We start from the raw sequence: 9,215 nt of genomic DNA, 5'->3' as shown, positions 1-9,215 counted from the left end.
TCTTTTACATCTTTCAACAGATCATTATACTCTTTCTGAGTTTTAATGATTCTTGATGTCGCTGAATGAGCGAATGGTCCAGACACGATTGCTTCCTAAATAAGATATTCGTTGTCCTCAGATCCAATGACATAATCTTCAAAGTGATGTGCCCAGACTTCGTAATCCTGGGTGTAAAGGATGGGAATCTTCATCGTTGATCCAATGTTGTTTGAGATGTTAATGGGATTTGATTGTGACTTGTCCATGCTAGATCGAATAACCTGTTTAAAAGATCAGACTTGTAATATATTAAGTTAGGGCAAAACGAATAAATGCTGAGTTACGTCAATTATGGGATGACGGCTCAATAAATATTAGTTAATGCGGAATAACCCTAATCGCAACCTTTTTCACAGAAAAGATGTGTATGAATTACACAGCCTCCTGCTCTGATACCAATTGATATGATAAAATAACAAACGTGAAGATCGATTAGATTTATGAAACAGGTATTGCGATGAACACAAAACAATAAATAAGACAAGAGTGGATCAAAATATGTCGAATGATTAGATCAAACAATCCTTAGCAGAGCTCGACTAAGAACTTCCGCTGTATAGGATTTAGGGTTATAAGAACGATAATAATAAACTTCTGAATAATGATCTGATCGTTCTATTCCTTTTTTTTCTAAGATGCATGCAAGCACCTATATTTATATTCAACCCTACTAAACTCACGGATGGACAGGCCCATACCGGAGATACAAAAATGGACTAGCTAATGAGCCCAATAGACGCAACATATTATACAAAACGCGACCCAACAACTTCAATCAAATACGGAACAGATGCCCTTGGTTTTGTCCTCTTGACTTGATGAACTGCCTTTATCTCTTCTTCTATAAGCTTTTTCAGTTCTTCTAATTCATTCTCTTCATTAATTATGAACACATCTTCTTTATCTTCTTGAAAGTCATCTTTTATCCCAAAGACTTGTTGTTCATCCCTAACCCTCAAAGTGAGCTTGGACTCGCGGATATCAACTAGGGCTCCAACAGTGTTAAGCAATGGCCGACCAAGGATTATTGGAACATCCGGATCTTCTTTCATGTCCAAGACTACAAAGTCTATTGGAAAAACAAATTTTCCAATTTTCACCAAAATATCCTCCACGATGCCGCGGGGTTGTGTCACCGAACGATTCTCCATGTGAATATTCATTTTTGTAGCCTTCATCTTCTGAATCTCCAATTTTTGATAAAATGAAAAAGGCATTAAATTAATGCTAGCCCCAGAATCGGCTAAAGCATTAACCTTCATTTTATTCCCAAACTCACATGGAAGAGTGAGGCGTCCAGGATCCCCCATTTTTTCTAGTGTTTCTCCCAACACAGTTTTGAAGTTTGTTCACTTAGAATCACTGTAGACTGCTTCTTTAATTGCCGTCACGTATCTATCAAGTCTTGCAGTAATTTCTGGTTCTCGGGAGCTTTGGATAAGGACTCGACAAAGGGGGTATTAATTGGGATCCCCTTCACATGCTTTACGAACTCCAAATGCTCCTTCTCCAGTTGACTGAGGGTAGCTCGGGTGGGAAATGGCAGAGGTGGATGATAAGCTGGAATGGGTTCAAAGGACTTTTGATCATACTTGCGCCACATCGTGGCCAGAGGAGTGCCACGTCGTGGCAAGCCTGGTTCAGCACTTTCTCCATTTTCGATCCTTGATTTCTTGAGTTGCTGTGGTTCTTCTTCCAATCCCTCCAGGAACTCAGATATTGCATCTTCTTCAGTATCGATGGCCATTACGTGAGATTGGGTCTTTACTTCGGGATTCTTCGGGGACAATTTTTTCATGAACTAGAGTGGCTAGTTGACCAAATTGTACTTCAAGGTTATGGATGGAGGCTTGCTGGTTCTTTATCAATATTTGTTGTTCCATGATAGCGGAATCAGTGGCATCGTGTCTCTTTTCCAAAGCCTCCATAAACTGGTCTCTAGGTCGGGTTTCTTCTCGGCCGGTGACTGCTCCTTTTGATATAGGCCTCGACCTGTCTGCCTATATTTCTCTTCTTTTTGCCTCTTGTACTCTTCATATGGCAGCCACTCCTTCTTCGGTTTCCTCCAGTCCTCATCAAATTTATCCCCACTAGAGTAGCACACTTGAGCTTTTCTGTTCCCAAACTCATCTACATTGCAGTCCTTGGTCAAGTGTGGACCACTGCATCTCTCGCACCCTACTCTTATGGCATGTATCGACTGGTCCATTTGTGTTATCCTGCGATCCATGTTATTTAGCATGGCCATGACATCTGCAATTTCTTTAGTTTGGGCCCCTCCACCGCCTCTGATTCCATCTTGCCTTGGGTTGTGGTATTCGCGAGAGTGTTTCGCGAATTCTTCAATTAACTCCTTAACCTCCCTTGGATTTTTCTTTGTCAACGGTCCTTGAGAATCAAGGAGTTGTCTTGTCATCACATTGACCCCATCATAAAAGATTGACATCTCTTACTGCACATTTAGGTCATGTTGAGGGCAATTTCTGATCAAGCCCTTGTACCGCTCCCATGCTTCGTATAGTGACTCCCCCGGCTGTTGCTCAAAGTTGGCTATTACCTTCTTGAGTTTGGCTATCTTGGATGGCGGGCAAAACTGGTCCAGGAATTGCTCACGCATTTGAGCCCAAGTGGTGATTGTACCGGGTGGGAGTGCTTTCAACCACTCCTTAGCGGCTCCTTTGAAAGTGATGGGAAGCATCCTAAGCAAGACTGTGTTTCTGTTGACATTTGGGACATTGAAGTAATCCGCAATGTCATTGACTTCATCTAGATGCTTAAAAGCATCCTCATGATCTTTCCCGAAAAATGGGATGTCCTTCAGTGCTGTCAATATGTGTCCCTTCAGCTCGAATGTGGCAGTGGCAGGTATTGCTGGTTGGACTAAACCAGGACCCATATCTTCTCGCATTCGCTTCTTGTAAGCTCCCATGGACATTTCTTCAATCGCTGCCATCTCGTTCCTTGGCTCGTTCTCGGGTTCGCTTGTGTGTTCTTCAAATTCTGGCTCGGTATTGCTTTCGGACTCGGTCTGGACGGGTGTATGATCCAAATGCTCAAGATTGCTCTTGTGCTTCGCTGATGAACTTGACTCTCCTGTCTTCTTTCCCGACTTCCTAGAAAAACCTGACTTCAGTTCTTGCAAGGGCGTCTTTTCTTGTGAAGTGCATACTCGGGGTCTTCCAGTGGTGGCACCAAGTGTGTGTTTGAGCTTCTGGTCATGAACTTCTGCAACTTGCTAAACTAAAAAAAAACGTAAAACTGAACTAAAATAAGAAAAACTAACTTCAAACCAAAAAAATCTAGTTTTTAACTGTCCACGTCGTGGCTAGAGTGATGCCACGTCGTGGACTCTGTGAATAACAGAAAAAATTATTTCGCTGAAAAATTAACTTTTTGTGGGTTTTTTACTCCACAAGAAGGATCGATCAATTTAATGCAAATAAATAAGCTAAAAACTAAGCCGTTCCCCGGCAACGGCGCCAAAAACTTGATGTGCACAAAAGTACTTACTAATTTTAATATTTATAACCTAACAAACTTAACTAACCATACACTTATAGGCAGTGTACCTAGTTAGATTACAGTATAGCGTGGGTAAGTCGGGTGTCGATCACAGGGAATGGTGTTCTAATTAATTTACTTACTATTAAATTAACCTAATTTATTAACAAGTTTAATAAGGGGTTTTATCTGGTTTTACAAGATCATATGAACTTAATTCAAATTCAATAAATAAAAACACACTCTTGTTTAGTTTTGAATCCACTTCTCCCTTATGGCTAGCTAATGATTACGGATTATTAAGTTGAGTTTTTAGTTGTATTAGTAATTTAGTTCTATCTTACCAATAATTAACTAATTCATGTCAAACCATGTATGTTCACACATAATTAAACACAAAACTAATTATGAATGTAAATATGCTATGTAAGATTTGTTGTATAAACGCAATTATGGTCACAATACACGTTCTCTAGCACAACTAAGCTTTATTTATTCTAATTACTAACTAAGATTAGTCAATCCTAGCTCTAACGATTCAATGTTCACTAAATTATTAGGTAAACAGGTTCATGCAGTTTAATGGTCACCAAGCTACACAGAACATGCAATCAAGCAATTAGATAAACAAATAATAGCATGCTAGGTTATACAAATCAAACACAAGCAATTTTTTTACCAACTAAACTCAATCCATAAGCATATAACTATTCATATGTAACACCCAAGATTTTGAAAGCCAAGAAAGTAAAGGAAACCCTAAATTTAGGAGGGACTCGGCGAGTCCAAGGAAGGACTCGGCGAGTCGGAGCGGAATCCGGGTCGAGGAGTAAGTGACCAACTCGGCGAGTCGGCCAAGTGGACTCGGCGAGTCTGGTCTGTGCGAGGAAAACCCTATATCCGGGGCTTGGAGCCTATTTAAACGTCTCAATCTTCTTCCTAGGGCTCCTTTACTGCCCTTCACACCCAGAACGCCGCACCCTAAGCCTCCATTGTGATGATTCATGTTTTTGGCCATTTCTGAGTGATTTAGAAGAAGAAGAAGAAGAAGAAGTGGGAATCTTTGAAGCATCAAGGAGTGGCTTTGGATCTGAAGTTTGGGGAACATTTCAGAGCATTGGAAGGTATCAATTCGTTTCCCTCCTTTAGATCTTCTTCGGTTATGAGTTTTGGGGCTTTTAAGCCATGCCTAAGATCAATTTCAAGCTTGAGGTCCGGATCTGAGGTTGCTACCTCAGATCCATGCTTGAGTTGGTTTAGAATCCCGTAAAGTATTAGCCATTGGGCGGATTTTAGAGCCTCTTGGTCTTAAACCCTAGTTATTAGTGCATTTTTCCTAGATCTCCCTCTCTACACGTAAAGTTTGCAACTTTACGTGGGGAATAGGCTTGGGAAGGGTAGATCTACAGTTTGGAGTTCATGCATGACTCGGAAGTCCTCTGCATGTAAGTGGATCTTAATGGACTCGGCGAGTCCTTCGAGTGGACTCGGCGAGTAGCTTGAAGATGAGGAGGAACTCGACGAGTGGGATGAATAGCTCGTCGAGTCGGATGAAGGTGAGCATGAACTCGGCGAGTTGGATGAACAACTCGGCGAGTTGGATGAAGATTGTCGTGTGCTCGGCGAGTCTGTTCTTAGACTCGGTTAGTCAAGTCGCGTGGTCCCAAACCCTTCGAGTTAAGTCTCGAGTCAGCAAGTCGAGCCAGGACTCAGTGAGTTGGACAGGACAGGAATCGGGAATCAGTAGACTCGGTGAGTCAGGGGCTGACTCGGCGAGTAGAGTCGCGAGTGGAAGGACTCTGGACTTATGAACTCGGCGAGTCAGTAGGGTGACTCGACGAGTAGGGTTGACCAGGACGTTGACTTTGACCAGAGTTGGCTTGGTTGACCTTTGAAGATCAGTTAGACTAAGTGTTATGTTGATATTGGTAGCTCGGGGAGCTAGCGGAGCAGCAGTTCTGAGTCAGTGGTCAGGTAGCGGTCAAAGGGGTTAGCAGCAGCAGTTCGGCAGTATCAGGTGAGTTACCTTCCAGTAGCGGTGGGTCTAAGGCCACAATGCCAACCCGCCAGTAGGAGACGTATGATAGATGATTGTCTTTGTGATATCATCTAGGTTTGCTACTACCTGATATGTTATATGCTAGCATGATATGTTGTATGTGATAGTAGTTGAGTTCAGTTGTTAGGACCGAAGGGTAGTCAGACACCCCAGATACGTCTGACAGTATGTGATGATATGTTTGCATGCTGGCTTGTTATGTTATATGCGATAGAGGTAGTATGAGGGGACCAGTCCCCGTGTTCGGTTGTTAGGACCGAAGGGTAGTTCAGGCACCCCTGATATGTCTGATAGTATGTTTATGTTATGATATATGTGATAGTAGCAGTAGGGGATGGAATAGTCCCCGAGGGTCGGTTGTTAGGACCGACGGGTAGGTCAGCACCCCAGAATGGCTTGACACGGGTAGGTCAGCACCCCATAATGGCTTGACACGGGTAGGTCAGCACCCCATAATGGCTTGACACGAGTAGGTCGGGCACCCCCAGAATTGCCCGGCAGTATGTATGCTATGTGATTGTATGGTATGTGGTATGATGGGGGAACTCACTAAGCTTTATGCTTACGGTTTTCAGTTTTTGTTTTCAGGTACTTCCGGTTGCGGAGGGAGGAGCTCGGGATGATCGCATGGCACACACCATAGATTAGTCAGCCTGGGAATGTTTTACTCTGATAATGAATATGTGTTTTGAAAACTAACACTCTCTTTATGTTTTGAAATGATGATTTTACTTTAAGTGATACTTTATTAAAAGAAATTTTTAGTCGTGATTTTCGGGTCGTTACAAGTTGGTATCAGAGCCTTGGTTTGAGGGATTCGGGCATACTCTCGGGTGTGCCTGAACTCAAACTGAGGGGACGGCTAAAAAGTTTTCAAAAGTGAAAAGACAGTTTTTGTAAAAAGAATTTTGAGAACGAAAAACAGTTTTAGAAAAGCAAAAAGAATTCAGAAAGAAAAGAACTTTGAAAAGAGAAAAGAGGTGTGGTGCATGCAATCAACCGAGCTCAAGTAAGTACCCCAAAATACCCATACAAGTTTATGTTATGATTATCAGTTGATAAAACAGCATGCTAGAATAGGACTAAGGATCTAGGGATGAGCCTTATGTGCCTGTTATTTGTGCTTTTGAGCTGCATGATAGTGCTGATTAGACAGTAGTAGGATGGCCTGTTTAGGTTATGCCTGAGTTTATGAGTTGTGATGCATGCTAGTTCAGATTCTTGCTACGTGGATATGATTGCTTGAGTATGTTGTGGTTAGATTTTCCCCTTATCCGAATGCTGCTTGCTTTGTGCATTGTGGGATTTTGAGTGATGGGAGTTAGCCATTAGATGAATACGTTACGTCACATGTGATCAGGGTTGAATAATCTCAGAGTACTGGAATTGGCCCTATTGCGCAGCTCTCGTTTGAGTCTAACCGTTGTAGGGACGAGTCTTTTACTTGAAGGATTATCTGAGCCTCGTCGCATGTGATGGTATCCAGGTGATTGCTAGTTGGCATCACAAGGAGACCTTCAGCAGTTGAGGACTGGTTTGAGTTGAGTCAGAGGTTTCCCTAGGGTAAGCCTAGGATGAGATAGTGTTGGGAGCAGTATTAGTGGATAAGGGACCTGGTGGAGTCAAGGCAATTCCTGAGGAAAGTACGGATAGATGTGGAAGGTAGTATGGGCCCGTACTACTGAAAGCAAAGGATCCGTACTCGATTCGGGAAGGGTAGAGACAAGACCGGGAACTTGGTAGGGCATGTCTGGCCTCGCATCAGTGATGAGTATTCTGATAGTGGTTGTGGTATATTTTCAGCATGGTGACATTGCGAGAGAGACCAGCGGGCGGATCAGGCGCCGGAGAGGGATTAGGCTCGGGTTCAGGGACCGAGCAGCTCGAGGAGCGGATGAGAGAGTTGATATCAGCTGAGGTTACGCGCAATATTCTAGTTCAAACTCCTGTGATCTTTGGCACGGTCAAGGAGGGTATACTGGAGATTTTGGATGAGAGGCTGAGAGCCTTCCATACTGAGATGATGGCATTGATGGGCGCGCGTGCCTTGACATTTCGAGAGTTTAGAGCCTCCGGGGCACCAGATTATCATGGGGCTAGGGACCCCGTTGCTAGCAGCAGATGGTTGGCTAATATTGCCAACGCTTTTCGTGCGAGCAAGTGTCTCGAGGGGGACAAGGTTAGATTCGCCTCCGGTCTCCTGAAGGACAGAGCAAGAGATTGGTGGGAGGAGATTGGTCATGCCTTGGGGGATGATGCCGCGTTGGACACGATGACTTGGAGCGATTTCTCGGCTAGGTTCAGGGCGGAGTTTTCGCCAATTATTGAGGTGCAGCCGCTGGCACGAGAGTTTCAGGATTTGACACAGACTACTGAGACTGTGGCGGGGATCACCGCCAAGTTCAGGGAGAGGGCTCTTCTTGTACCGCAGTATGTAGCGGATGAGGAGATGAAGAAGGCTCGGTACCATGAGATGTTGAGGGATGACATCAGGGAGTTCGTGAGCAGGTCCAGCGGTAAGACGCTGGAAGATATGATTTCTTGGGCTAGAGAAAGGGAAATTAATTTGGAACAGATCCGGAAGAGGAAGCCGGATGAGGGTCAGGTAGCTACGGGTTCGGGCAAAAGGCCCAAGGGATCGGATTCGAGATCGAGGGATCATCAGGACCGCAGTCGGTGCGGAAAGTGTGGCAGGGCGCACGGGGGCGCGTGCAGGAGTGGTAGCGGTGGTGAGTCTGGCTGCTTCAAGTGCAGTCGGACTGGTCATTTCAGCAGGGATTGTACTGTTACCGCCGCGCAGGGATCAGACTTGATATGTTTTCATTGCAACCAGCGGGGCCACAAGAAGGCCCAGTGCCCCAGTTTGTCTTCGGCAGGACGGGTGATGGCACCCGCCCCTGCAACCTTGAGGATCGCAGATGGCCGTCAGGGCTGGGTAGAGACACCTGCGGCAGGGAGCGGGGCTTTTCAGATGACGACCTTGGAGACGCGAGCAACGCCGGACGTTGCAGGTATGCAATTTCCGATTTTCAGTTCTTTTATTTGTGCATGATTTCATTGTTATGGTTCTGCATCATTAGCGGTAAAAGTATTTTATTTTGATTGGTTGATTGTGATCGAGTTATATGCCATCTGCATACCTTGGATATTGTATGGTAGTTAGGGGATGTGCTCTATTGAAGAAGGTTTCGAAGGATGCAGTAATTGTAGCATGCTTGGGAAGGATTTGGTACGTCTCGCTAGTTCGGAGTGGCATAGTGTTAGAGACGGATTGGTTAGATCCCTAGCTATGGCAGGCTTGGGTTCCTTAGCAGAATGATTATGGAATGGCAGCAAAGATCGGAATCTCTTTTGAGTATCGAGCAACAAGGGGTAAGCAGGATCGAAGTGGGGGAGAATCCTCCGAGTACGCCCAGGTAAGAGCACGCATACCCAGAGCGAGTATGTGGCCTCCGAGAAGGAAAAGGAGTAGTTCAGCGTTTGATGGACTAAGGATTCAGGGTTGGGAGTTTGAGAAACTCCCCACCAGTTAGCGCGTGCGAACAAGATGGTCGAAAGCTGGTTGAGAATCCAGGATTGGAGAATCACTTGTAGGGGCTCAAGTGAATCGGGA

The 9,215-nt window shown here is 44.5% G+C and overlaps 1 non-coding gene across 1 annotated transcript; it reads left to right on the top strand.

Annotated features, from left to right (window-relative positions):
• The first annotated feature begins 2,504 nt into the window (after nt 1-2,504).
• LOC111903569 (small nucleolar RNA R71) lies at nt 2,505-2,611 on the top strand. Its single transcript, XR_002854216.2, has one exon. It is a non-coding gene; the product is annotated as a small nucleolar RNA R71 (small nucleolar RNA).
• The last annotated feature ends 6,604 nt before the right edge of the window (nt 2,612-9,215 follow it).

The sequence above is a fragment of the Lactuca sativa genome, chromosome 5 (assembly GCF_002870075.4).
Source record: "Lactuca sativa cultivar Salinas chromosome 5, Lsat_Salinas_v11, whole genome shotgun sequence".
Lineage (NCBI taxonomy): Eukaryota > Viridiplantae > Streptophyta > Magnoliopsida > Asterales > Asteraceae > Lactuca > Lactuca sativa.
This window is presented reverse-complemented; position numbering and strand designations above follow the sequence as displayed.